Source organism: Ambystoma mexicanum, chromosome 5p (assembly GCF_040938575.1).
Source record: "Ambystoma mexicanum isolate Mex_15411 chromosome 5p, UKY_AmexF1_1, whole genome shotgun sequence".
NCBI classification, from domain to species: Eukaryota; Metazoa; Chordata; class Amphibia; order Caudata; family Ambystomatidae; genus Ambystoma; species Ambystoma mexicanum.
This window is the reverse complement of record NC_090930.1, coordinates 576,576,815-576,591,015: the sequence shown is the minus strand read 5'-3', so window position 1 is coordinate 576,591,015 and position 14,201 is coordinate 576,576,815.

Below are 14,201 nucleotides of genomic sequence, written 5' to 3'. Positions count from 1 at the left end.
ATAAACTCTTTGATTATCTCATTTTCATGTCTCAAGTCACCATTTATTGTATTGGACGTGGCCTTCTGCATCTTTGTACTAATTGTCTGTACACATTCACTTGTAAATGTGTAACAAATGGCTGGCAAACATTGTATGCAACAACAGCAGAAGAGGAGGACACTGAATATCATGACACAAATTGCAATTAGTTTCCATCCCCAGGATTGTAACAGCTCCCAAAACCAGGAACTGACGTTTAATTCCAGCCACCTGCAGGAATATGAATTTCAGAATTTAGGAGGTGTAATTTCTTTATTGCTTCAAATATTGTAGGGGAGGAGTCACTTACAAATACACAGCACGCTATCCCCACTAATTTGCATACACCTCCACGGTCCGCCAAAATAATGGCAAGAAACATTCCATTCTGAAGTGCAACTAACCTGATTGCTTTTTGTTCCAGTGTCATATTGTAAAGTATGTCAGTGGTCCCATTAATCGTTTTCTCTAATACTCTGATCAGTTTTCTAATATTCCATTAGTTTATTGCTTGTCCCCAAAAAGGTATAAAGGATTTCACTATGTCTCCAAAAATGTCCCCAGTAGTATCATCTCGTCAGGGCCGAGATCTGGATGTTTTTGCTATTTCAGAGGTTTTGGCGATAAATACACCAGGTAATAGTATCCCTGATTAACAGGTACCAGTTTCTAGGTAACCATGGATAAGCTTGATTTCCACACACAAAATAGACAGAACCTCCTACATATAATGGTTTCTCTTTGTACTCAAGTACAGCAGTATTCATACATCTAGTGAATGTTCTCAGCGAGTGGTAACCCTTTTTTCGTAAACAAAATGTAACAGAATGTAGACTATGATTAATAGTATAGGAGGGAGGCATGGCATCTTTGTTTCCGACCAGAGCCATTGTGAAGGTAATTAGGGACTGGTGAAGTCTAGAGAGTCTATCAATGGGACCAGGGGATACAGTGGTTGTTTTACTACCATTTATAAACACAGAACAACCTAATGGCGTTAATACCAATCTTTAAAATTCATTTATGTTTGTTCCATCAAAATTTCCAGTGACACTATTGTTCCATCGTCTAAAAAATAATGCTCTTAATGATGTATAACAGGCAATACTAAGGGATAGAGGAAGTATATACCAACCCATTCCTCTTTGTCCATGCTGGGGTAAATGTGAGCGCACCCAGCAATTGGATTTGTTCAGGATAGCATGGGTCATATTCATAATCAACAATAGAGTATTATTATCATACCCTTTTATGTGTTTCACATCCAGTGGCGGAAGAGTGTAAGAAAGCACATGAGCTGGTGTATTCATAGCTGGAGCATTAACAGTGGGTAATATCGTGTTCATGGGACGCATAGCTTCTAAGTACCAGAACATTGAAATGAATGCGGATATAATACTAATAAACATAATAATCAGGAGCAGGCTAATCTTGGTAGACCAATTCTTTCTTGGGGCAGGCTCAATGTCAATATCTATTGTTCTATCAAAGGCAACAACAGTGCAGGCGGCAGCAGGGGCGAATACAGACATGATTTATGAAGTTTATTAGTTCAAGGAATGTTTTTCTTTGTTCGTCGAAAAAGTTCTCCACGCAACACACATATAGTTCAGCGAAGTTCAGAGTTCAGCCTGCTTAAGATGGCAGCAAGCTGGTGTTTACCTCAATGGCTCCACAAAAGGCAGGAGCAAGTATCAATATCAATTTTTCATAGTGTCGGTACAATTTGCCCCCTCTGGTTCACTCTAGAATGCAAAGGCCTTCACTTTCAAAGTTAGCACCAGGAAACCGCTTGTCAGAGCTCTCATCCGATACAGCTCATACGCTCCCTTTTCCTAGGCCTCTGTTTCCATCTCCATCCATGAGTTGGAAACAAAGGCTGCAGATTTACTTCCGATTTCGTGGACGCAGATTATACCTTAAAGCTCCAGGTGCAGTGTGATCAATGAACAATGCACCGTCGTTGTCTGCTACAGATGCAGAAAGAGTGCTCATCGGCGATGCAATTAATGATGATGATTCAGCAGGCATACAATTTTTGCCGCAATCTCCCCAGGCCCCTCCTCAGGCCTAGGAAGTGGTTCTGACTGACGTTCAGTGTTGTCTTTGTGATCGATCAAAGCTGGTTCCCTCTGTACTTCAGGATCATTGGTCTCTTTTTTGTGTGGCAAAGCAAACAGGATTCTTTTCGTGTGCGTTGCGTGGATGCAATACCTTTGACCATTCACTCGGACTGCAGTCTGTGTGGCCAGAAGCACCTGATATGGTCCCTTCCAGCGCGGTGCAAGCAAAGATTTTCTTTCAAAGTTTTTCACTAAGGCCCACTCTCCAGGTTGCAGACAATGTCCTGGGCCTGTATATCGAACAGGAAGAGCCTCCTGCACCTGCTGATGAACCAAACACAAATTTTGAGTCAACTGTTTACAATAGTCAATGAGTAATGGGTATTCAACATCTTTCAGTTTTCTAATATGTGGCACATTCCAGACATTTGCTGGTCTCCCCATTATTATTTCATATGGTGAGAAACCAGTCCTTGCCTGCACAGAGGTGCGCATGCACTACAAAGCCAGCGGTAATGCATCAGGCCATTTCAAATTATTTTCGGCACATATTTTTGCCAGTTTACTCTTCAGGATACCGTTTTGGCATTCTAACAAACCACACTCATCAGATGTCTAGCTGAATGGAATTGTTTATCTATTCGGAGCCTGCACAAATCTGTAATATCACGGCCGCTATAAAATGCGGGCCATTGTCTGACCATATGATACGGGGCAGCCCGAACCGGAGAAAATATTCTTTTAACATGTATTTCGCTGTTGACATAGTTGAACAATTTTTCAGGGGATAGGCCTCCATTGATGTACTAAATGCACAGACTACCACAAGGACATATTTGTAATTGTGGCATCTGTAATTGTGGTCTATCCTCTTGCCCTGGCTTTTTAACCAATGCCTGGCAACTCTCGCTTACTGCATCTCAATGTTCTGCTCAACTTTCCAGTGCTATGCTGATGACACCCAACTCATTTTCAGGCTTCTTTCAGCCTCCTCCTCTCCTTCCCTCATCTCCGATTGTCTAATCGTCATTCAAAATTGGTGTGCCACCAATGATCTATGTCTAAATGCCAACAAGACTGAGATCCTCCTTATTGGCACACCATCTCCATCCTTTCCTCTCACTCTCTGGCCGGCCTCCCTTGGCCCTCCTCCCACACCCACTTGCATGGCTAAGAACCTTGGGGTTATCTTTGACTCTACACTTTCCTTCTCCGTACACATCTCTGATGTCCCCAAAAAATCAAACTTTTTACTCCACCTCCTTAGAGGTACTCTACCTTTCCTCTCCTTTCCTCAAAAGCTCACTGTCTCCCAAGCTCTGGTTCTTTCATGACTGGATTACTGTAACAGCCTCTTCCTAAATCTACCTACCTCCACTGTCCGCCCTCTACAACTAATCCAGAACAGGACTGCAAGACGTGTCCTTGTCCACAAGCCCTGGGATCGTATCTCTCCAGCCCTGAAATCCCTTCATTGGCTCCCAGTGGATGCAATGATTGAATGTAAAACCCTCTGCATTGTCCACAAGGCTTTCTGGGGCCTGGGTCCAAAATACCTGCAACTATCCCTCGATAAATACCTCCCCTCTCGAGCCCTTTGCTCCTCTACTTCAAACTCCCTCAGGGTTAGTCATTTTGCAAAAAAACAAGCGGGGGGTAGATCCCTGTCTTCGGCTGGTGCCTCCCTTTGGAACAGCCTCCCGGCCACCTTGAAACTTGAGGAAAAACATCTTTGGTTCCAGAAACTTTTCAATACCTTCCTCTTTGCCTCTGCCGTTGCCCCCCTTCTCCCCTGTTGATCTGTTTCTTCTCATGGCATTGTGCACATGGCCACCCCCTGTTCTTTCAAGCCCAGGTATCTGCTCACCCTGGCACCCTCCTGCACTGCCTCCAGGCCACCATCTGCACTAGGGTTTCTGTATCTGTACCCATACAGTCCCCCTCCCGCATTTCTTCTGCACTTATCAGATATACCTTTCTGACTAACTTCCACCTGCCACTTGCTGGCCGCACTACCATGGTTTAAAGCCCTTATTTATATTTTATTCTATTTAATATTTATTTATGTTTTTCTCTCCTCTTCTTTGCACTTTCCACTCCCCCCCCACCCTGCACTTTTCCCCCTTTTTCCTTTTGCTTGCACTTGCGCTTTCTTAAATGTCACTGGGCCTAGTAAGATTGCTGTTTTCTGTTTTTATTATCTCCCTTGTTCCCCTCCCTTTCTGCCTGGTCGCGCTCTGAAACACTTGTGTACGAGCGCAATATAAATAAAATATCATTTCATTTCCATTTCTATAAAGTCAAAATGGATAACCTCAAATGGCATAGAGGGAGGACCAAACCTTCCTACTGGTGTCACTGTCCCTTTTCCGATGTTATGCTGGAAGCAAGTCATGCAATTCTGAACCAATCTCTGAGCACTTTTCTTAATGTTTACATTGCACCATACAGAGTCAAGGTGCTGAGACATCTTTTTTGTGCATATATGTGTTGGGTTGTGGGCCATTGCAACCATTGCCATGACATATGCATTCAGCAACATCCATCTATTATTTTCTTTGTCTACCCAACAACCCTGGGTATCTAATTCTGCTGGACCCCCGGACCATTGTTTTATTTCCTTAGGAGTTTCCTCTGCTTGTATCTCTTTAACTGTCTCAATTTCATCTTCTATCATGCAGAACACCCTATCTGTTGTCCCAACATACATTTTCATATGCAAATCAGTGGCTGTTTGTTTCACGATTCGGTCTGCGAATGCGTTGCTCTTTCCTATGTTACATGTTATCTTTTTATGTATGTTGCATTTCATTATTGATAACCTCTTGGGAAGTGCAAGTGCATATAACAGTCTCACTATCAAAGTGCCATGTTGAATCTTAGCTCCATGTGACGTCAGAAAGCCCCTTTCCGCCCATAATCAACCAAAATTGTGGACCACCCCAAAAGCATACTGGCTGTCAGTATAGATGTTTACACTAAAATTCTCAGAAATCTCACATGCTCTGGTTAACGCTATTATTTCCGCAGCTTGTGCTGAGTTATATGGGATTTGTTTGCTCTGTACAATGGTTTTCAGTGTGGTAACGGCATAAGCAGCAGTTTGATATGCCAACTGGTAATTTAAAACAATAACCATCACAAAACAGTTCTCCCTCTGGCTCTTTCAAGGGTGTATCAATTAACTCAGTTCTTCCTTTTGTCTCTTGCTCAGTATTAATTAAGCAATCATGTAATACTTGTTTCTCAGTCCCTTTTTCACTGGGAGGAGGCAATAACTCAGCTGGATTTAAAGCGCAAAATCTCTTAATTTGAATATGCGGTCCAAATAGGATGCTTTCATACCTAGTCAGTCGTGCAGAGGTGAAATGTTGTGTCTGCGTTCTATTTAGGAGAACGTCTACTGAATGGGGTACCATCATGGTTAAAGAGTGACCTAAAACCATCCTCTCGGTTTGTTTTACTGATGTGGCAGCTGCAGCAACAGCTTGCAAGCAGCGTGCAAAGCACATGCAACAGGATCCAACGTGGAGGAGAAATAGCCGCATGGTCTATTTCTGCCCCCGTGCTCCTGAGTCAAAACAGCCAAAGCATATCCATCATTCTCATGTACAAACAACATAAAACCCTTCTCATAATTTGGCGTGCCCAAGACCGGAGCCGAATATAACGTAGCTTTGAGCAGGTCAAAAGCTTTTCGACACTTCATGTTCCATGGCAAAGTTAAGGTAACATCCTTATTTGTCAATGCCACTATGGGTTTCACAATCATAGCAAAATTAGCGATCCACTGACTACAATATGAAGCCATACCAATTAAAGCCCTGACTTCCTTTTGTGTGTTTGTAATAGACATATCAGAGATGCTCTCTATCCTTTCTGGTGTCAACCCTCTTCCCTCCTTTGACAGGAGGTAACCCAAATAAGCCACCTCCTGTCGAAAAATACTGGATTTTTTTCAACGAGGCCTTGTGACCGTGTGCCACTAAATGTGTCAATAGTGCAGCAGTACTTACTTTGCAAATTTCCTCAGAATCAGTTGCTATAAGCAGGTCATCAATATACTGTAACAATATACACCCTGTTGGCAATTCAAGCATATCTACCTGTTCCTTCAATGCTCTACTATAAATACTTGGACTTTCAGTTTAACCTTGTGGAATACAAGTGAATGTGAATGAGTGCCCTCCTAATGTAAATGCAAACAAATATCTGCTGTCTGGATGAACAGGAATACTAAAGAACGCGTTTTTCAAATCAATTATGCTAAAATGAGATGCTGAAGCAGGAATCATAGTTCAAATTTTTGTTACATCAGGGACTAATTGGAATTGTGATTCTACTACTTTGTTCACTGCATGTAAATCAATTATAAAACGGTAAGGTATTTCATTTCCACTTTTCTTATAAACTGGAAGAATCGGACTATTACAAACACTACCAGAAATCTCTTCATCAACTTTCCTAGCAATTAAATATTACGCTCACCTGGCTCCCACAGGGGCGTTGATCTGAACTGGACAGCTGCGGTCTCCACCAATGTGACGGGTAGTACCGAGATGACAGACTGGACTGGCCCCACTAGCTTCATTTGCTTGGCCCGTAGGAGTAGTCTTCTGCAAATGGAGAAAGGGAATCAACCACCCGTGGAGTTGAGTGTTAACCCCCACCCCCGCTGTTCTCCCACTGACCACCTTTAATGTCCCCTCTTATAGTCTCACCTGATGGTTTGGAAAAGATGAGCTCTCCATCCTGCATTGAGCGAAGGGGCGCATAGATAACCAGTTGCTCCACTGGTTGGAAGGAATTGGTGAGTTCCAGAACAATATTGACTCTGAGATTTCCGGTGAGACGCCGTAAGTATATAGTTCATAAGAGTTCAAATGTCTGACTTTCACTCTTGTCCAATTCCTTGCAGGTTGCAGTTTGACCCTAGCGAAGAGTTCCTCGTGGCAACCGGTAACATTCAGGTAAGGATTTGCATTGTCCAACACAGAGAAATTATGAAGTCTCGGGGAATAATGCCTCCGGTGGTAAAATTAGCTAAGTCTATTGTGGTGAGAAGGATTCCCCTTATTTGTCCCTTGTTTCACCTTGCTTTCCTTTTGTTCCCCTTAGGGGCCAGGGTGCACGAAGATGCGGTGGAGGCTGCGCCGACCCATGAAGTGGAATAGTACCCCCGGTGGTAAAATCAGGTAAGTCTATGGGGGGTAACTAATATTGCCTCTGTTTATTCCCTTGGCTCACCTTGCTGTTCTTGTTTTCCCCTTGGGTGCCGGAGTGCGGCAGGAACATGCAGAAGGATGCGGTGGATTGTGAAGATGCTGCAAAGGCCGGTGAATTCAGCGCGGTGCTGCAGCAGGCGAGGCGACGCGCATAAAATAACTTCTTTCTTCCAGCTCGAAGGCGCAGTGGATCGGGAATTCAGGTAAGGAACATAGGTATTGCTCTTGTTCTAACCTTTTCTCCTTCTTTCTCACTCTTTCTAGGAGCTCCAGACTCGAGGCGGGCATGGCAGAAGACTGGATGCAGACTTGCAGGCACAGTGAGCGTTACACTGCTGGATGCAGAATAACGCGAAGTGTGTGCTGCTCTTTGGGCGTGGTTTAAATAGCCTCCAAAGTAGTCCCAGGTAAGTATTCCTCCTCGACCCCACCCGAGTAAAAAATAGTCCCTAGGTAAAGTAGTCCCTTCCAAGCCTTTTTTGGCTTGGAGCTCTTGCAGCATGGTCTGCATCAGGTAAGTTTGCAGCATGCTCTGCATCAGGTAAGTTTTAATCTATGAGGCTGGCACCTATGGTGCCAGGACTGACTCTCCATACGAGCCTGGCGCCATAGATGACAGGACTGCATCCAAATAGCCCCTAGCAGGGGTTGTTGGGCTTGCTTGGAATAACTTGATGCCTGTTTTCGGGGTTGCTGGACTTGATATGGATCCCCAGGGGTAGGCATCATGACATTAAATCGGAGACAATGCATTTCAATGCTCTTACTCCTTCATTCAAAATGTAATATTGCGGAATACGCTGCAAAGTAATTTCTTTCTTCAAAATGATTTTACTGGTTCTACTTTAAAACATCCTACACAATTTTCATTAACTGCCAATATACAAGTCAGCACTTCGCTCAATTCAGTCGGCAATGGCAGAGATACAAATTGCTTGGCAGGAGTTTGTTGTGGCGAAATTGTCAAATACACTCCATTAGGAGAAAAATAAATTACCATGTTTAATTTCTTCAATATATTTAATCCCGACAAATTCTCGGCGCAATTTGTCATCAAAATAAATGGAGAGAATTTGGTAAATGGACCTAGTGTGACTGGTACTGGTTGCAAAACTGGAATAATTACTTGCTTACCTGAGAACCCTACTGATACATTTGTATGCCCCGACAGTGGTATATTTGGAACCCGTTGATGGCCGATCGAACATTTCTGTGCACCTGTGTCCACTACAAAAATGTGCTCCCTATTCCCAACCTTCATTTCTATGTAGGTCCCTTTCTGGTCAACGGGAATAGACACTGGTTCCGAATCCTGCTTCGGGCTGTCCTAGGGGAACAATACATTATCGGACGACAATTCTCCAAAGTAATATGCATTGGAAGGAATATCAAAAACATGTCCACCATTCATGGTGTTCTGTTGTTGACTCTGAATACACTGATTAACCTGAAATTGTGGCTGCATCTGATTTCTATTCTGGCCGGCTATTCCCGGATGACCTCTAAACGGTCTTCTGAAATAGTCCCATTTCTATTCTGTAAATGCAGTCACTGTGCTCACCAATGGCCTTCTTGTCCGCAATAGGCACATTGATTTATACCTATTGGACCCCCTTGCATGTTCGATGATAATGCAAATTGGACTCTAGGCAGTCTGTTTCCACCACCTCTAGTGTTCTTGGCTACCTGTTATAGTAACAGTCTGGTTTTAAAATCTCCTTTCTTCCTTATTTCTTTGTCCTTTTCTGAATTTATTCTGTTCCCGTAATACTGGGCATGTGCAATACTTCACTTTGTGATTTTGTTTGCCATGCATTTTCAGATGTCATTATCAATGTCTGAATTTCAGGTAACAATCCTCTCACAAACTTATCAACAAATATTATCTTCCCGGGTTTGGTACTCAGATCTTGCCCACTAAAATCTGCAAATACATCTTCAAACCAGTTAAAAAAAATCATGTTGCTCCTTCCGATTTGCCTTGTAAACAAGCAGTTAATTTATCCCAAACTATTCTCTTCTCAGGTACTAAAGTTTTCAATTTCTCCACTATTCGGAAAGGCAAAGTTAAAATTACTTGCTGAGGTTTCTCCCCAGCCTTTCTCTCGCTGTCAATTCTAATCAATTTCTCCCATGTATCGCCTAACATTGGCGCATCATTCATACTTCTAATCTGCTTCCATATGTCCGCAGGATTGATCAAAGGGAATAATAAATCAATGTCACTTAGTGTAAAAACAGATGAATTCAAAACAGATTCTATTTCCTTATAGAAACCCGCATGATTTTTCCTAACGTCAGGGACTGTCTCCTTTACAGTATTCACTTCTTGCCTAGAAAAGGGGACATCTACAAATTGTACAATATAATGGGCCTTCATCGTTCGTGCTGGAATCGCTCCATCAGCAGCAATCTCTACTTTTGGGACAAATGTGGGGGCAACCTCCCTCATAGGTAATTGAAAAGTAGGGGATTTTACTACTGTTTGTTTATTAAACAACAATGCCAAATCAAGAGAGAAAGCAGTCGCTCCCTTGTCAGACGAAAACGCTCTTTTATAAATCATCATCAAATCAGCAGGACAACAAATCTTCTTCATGTATTAATCCTGTCAATACTCAACCATGACCTGTAACAATTTTCTCTGCATTTCTGGTGAATATTGACTAAACATATCATGCACTTCTATCGGGGAAATGGTGGCATCCGTGGTCATCTAAGCGCATTTGGCGTACAAATTTGCAACTCTTCACTAATAGGTTTCAACGGCAGAAAAAATGGTTTCTGGACATATAACTTATGCGGTTCATGCTTACTCATTACCTCTTTATGCAACTGATCAAGCTCTCGCTTAAACACGAATGCCCGTCCTACATGTTCTCTTATTTTCGCCGCATTATCTTGTAAATTGGAAAGGACAATCAAATCTCGCAACTCTTGCTGTACAACTGTATTAGTCAAATCACTCCATATTTTCACCAGATGATTTCCCATAATTCTAACAATACCTGCTGTTCACAGGCTCTCTATGATCAAATATGGAACTTTGCATAGCCAATTCATCGCCATCATCGATATATGTCTCAGCCCACTGTTTCAGTTCGTCTTTCCGTTCCTTACTAAGCATACTACGAGTCAGTCCAGTACTTCTTCTTTCAGGCCTCACTGATGCAGAACTACCAGCTAAAGCGTACAACTCATGCTATGAAGGGGGTGGAGGGAATGATGTAATGGGCTCAGATGGGACGGCTGCTATTACAGGTGCAGATGGAATTGTGGGAATAACAACAGGAGGAGATACATAAGGAGGTGGTGCAACTGAGTCAATACTTGGGTGATAATTTCTTTGCTAATTTAGTATCTTATTTATCAATTCATCTGATGTATGCAAATGTTGGGAAGGATATATTTTCTGTATATCTAATTGGAAGGTCCTATCCATATTCCTAATGGCTTCTGTCTGCTTCTGCTGGTCATGCTCTAGCGCTTTCAATGCATTTGATTGATGTCAACGCACATGTTTCTATCGACTTTTCAAGCGTTGATTCACTTCCTTCCTCCAGTCCCTCACAATGTCGAACACTGTGGGTCTGGCCATTTTCCGTAGCAAAACTGATTCTAAATGTTCTGTACGTGCTAGTTCAAAGCTCCAATTATTTGGCCACTGAAGGTCTGATATATGTCTGGTCTGCCTATGCCAAACCGCATTAAACACTATTGCCCCTATTCCGTATTTAATGTATATTTCATGTGCCGGCGACCCCTCGAGTGGCGCGACCTGGCCAGTTTCTAAAGTTTGTCTACCGCAGTGGAAAAATCTCCCTAGACAGGAGGACAATTTCCCAGGCATGGTTAACTCTTGCCACTTCTTACCCTGGGCGTTTGTACTTACAAGTGCAACACACAACCAATATCAGGACATTTAAGAATTGGGGCATGACTCACCTGATCAACCAATTCGTCTCTCAGGACGCAATTCGCCTATATACAGGTGCAACCAAGAATCGTCGCGACGTGTCTGACACAATTTGCCTCGCTTCCAGGACCCTCGCCTCTATGCCTTCTGGCCACTGCTCGTAGATCAGGGATCGGCTGTGTACAGATCTGCAGAGGAGTCTCTAATCACTTCAGCAGGGGCGCCCCAAACACCTTCCGATCCCGGTCCGACATCCTTGTCCTCGACTTGTCACTTCATTCAACATATACCAATGGAGCATCACAGGGAGGGTCCCTATTCGGGTGCCAACTTTGTTAGACCGTATATGGAGTAAGGCACAATAACCATATACCAAATGGTAGCCAGCCGTGAGGTTCGAATTCCAAACAAGTCTGGTTTATTAAGACAGTATCCCAGTCGGCCGACCGGGTCTCAACACCTCATGACTTGTGTTTCAAGACACCGTAAGATGAGAGAGAGCTAGCAACTGTAAGCAGTCATTTATATATACATAATACATCATCCTACACAATATCATTTGGCCCGCTCTTATACATGACGAACAGGCTAGGGTTCAGTAATTGACAATTATGCATGTGACTTTCAGTCAGTCTAAACATTAGCATTTCTAGCAGAGGCTGCAGAGACAGTTTTCTGTTATGGGGAACATGGGGCATGGGCGCAGATAAGAATATAATGTTCCTGGCGGGAAGACATTCTAGCCAGCGTTATCTGTTCACTATAGCTCATGAGCTAAGTTTCAGACAGTTCTGAGGCAAAGAAAATACCGTCCTCTGTGGAGGAGCACAGCTAGTTGCATATAATTCACATTTAACTACCTTTTACAACAACGCTTGCAAGACAAACCGGCACCTGGGTTATTGATTGGGAGTGGCTCTTACACAGCTTCAAGGCCTCAATGAGAGGAAAACAATGTATTTCTGTACGGCTCTACATTCCTATCTACGTTAGCATTTCAGATTTCAAGCTGTGACCTTGAACTGTGTGTGGACCTGAAGCATAGAATATACTTGTAAAGTGTTATGAGAGACAAAATGGCCGGCATACAAGATGGACTCCCAATGGCCATTTTCAGGTTTTATGGTTTGCAATGTTTGTCAAATGATGCGATTCGCTTCTGGCCAACATAATTTTCATACCTTTGGGCTATGCGATTTCATTTACGCTATAACAGGAATACAACATGCTACAAGCACTATACACCCCCATTGAGATATGTACCTTATACCTCAAAAAAAAACTTTTAAAATGACAAGTAATCCATACAGAAGCTATAGCAGATCTCCCAACAATACTTCTAAAAAAACAAAGACCAACTCCTTCTGCATCAAACAATACAACCACAAAATTGTCTAGTAAAAAGTCAACTGCATGTGCATTAGAAAAGAGAGACACAAATGTCTCTGCTCCAGAAAGATCTGCAGGCCCATCCAACAATCCACAAACAGAACTCTCTTGTCCATTTAAATTCAGTAATACATCTGGAGTAAAGTTTTTGGAGTAAATTGCTTTGCTAATGTGACATTGAACCTTCTCTTCAATTGGCACCAATGTTTCACAACAGTTACTTAAACGGCTCGGACCAGTTGTGTTTGCAAATGTTTGTTCTTCATAGAAATGCCACAAATAATCCCGAAAACACTTACATTTTCTCAGGTATAAGGCAAAAATTAAACTACTGTGCAGGAATGGTAAAATGTACCATAAACACACAGGAGGATCCACAAGAATTCCTAATTTACTTACTACAAGTACTGGAAACCAAAAACATTGTTATACATGAAATCTTCATGGAAAAATAACTGCACTCTCTGCAACCATGTTTCACAAAACCACATTCCTAATGAACAATTTGCATGTGTATCCATACCACATTTTGAATCCATTCTATTTCCCCAGCTTCTGCAGAATGCAAATCATGGCATATTATGGCCTTTTTGCAATTCAGACAATCGTTCCACCACACAAATAAACTCACATTGCCACTATGTCCTAATAATGATTGTAAGGTACAATGCAGATAGTACCAAAAATAACTGTAAACTTACAAGCTTCACACATGGCCAAGTATGTCTTGGAAAGAAAACCTTCACAACAGTAGGTATAGTATACCCCACTGGTGCCACAACCACTTAAGGGTACTGCAATGCAGATGTTAAAAAATACGTGGTTGTTTTGAATGTAACAATACTACCGTTACCAGCAAATTTAACAAATGGCTACTTAATATTCCTTCAACCCAAATGTAATCAGTAAAGCATAGCACAATTAACAGATATAAACTGCCAGCAGGTATCTAACTACATTCATAATAGTACAATAGTACTTTTGAAAGTCAATCTAGTTAGAATACACCAACAGGTATCTAACTTTTTGAAAAAAAAAGCTTGCTTCCTAAACACTTCAAATACGCCATCTCAATTCTTATCTGACAAAACATCTTCTAACCTCTAATGTAGTTACAATACACCATCAGGTATCTAACTATTTCAAGCATTCCCTTAATCACAACATACTTCAAACACACATACTGTCACCCTTATACTCATGTAACTGTAATAATTTTTTAAAATCCAGAACAGATTTTTTTTTTCATTGACCGAATGATTATGTAATGTCAAAACAACAGCAGTGTGTCCTACACTAATGTTGTACCAAAAATAATACTTACAATGTACTGTTTATGAGGGTCTAAAAAATGCATATGTAGAATTGTATACAGGTACTGCTTTTAACCTATCCTCCTTAACCAATTGTATGTTTTTTTTCCACAGAAAATAAACCAGAGATTCTAGCTTCATAATGCTATAAAACTAAGTAACCATAGCAATTATAATCAAATACATATTCTATGAGCGCTATCCTCAATTGTACTACAATCATAAGTATCATATACAGCACAATTACACCATTCCTCCTTATTACAAACACTCT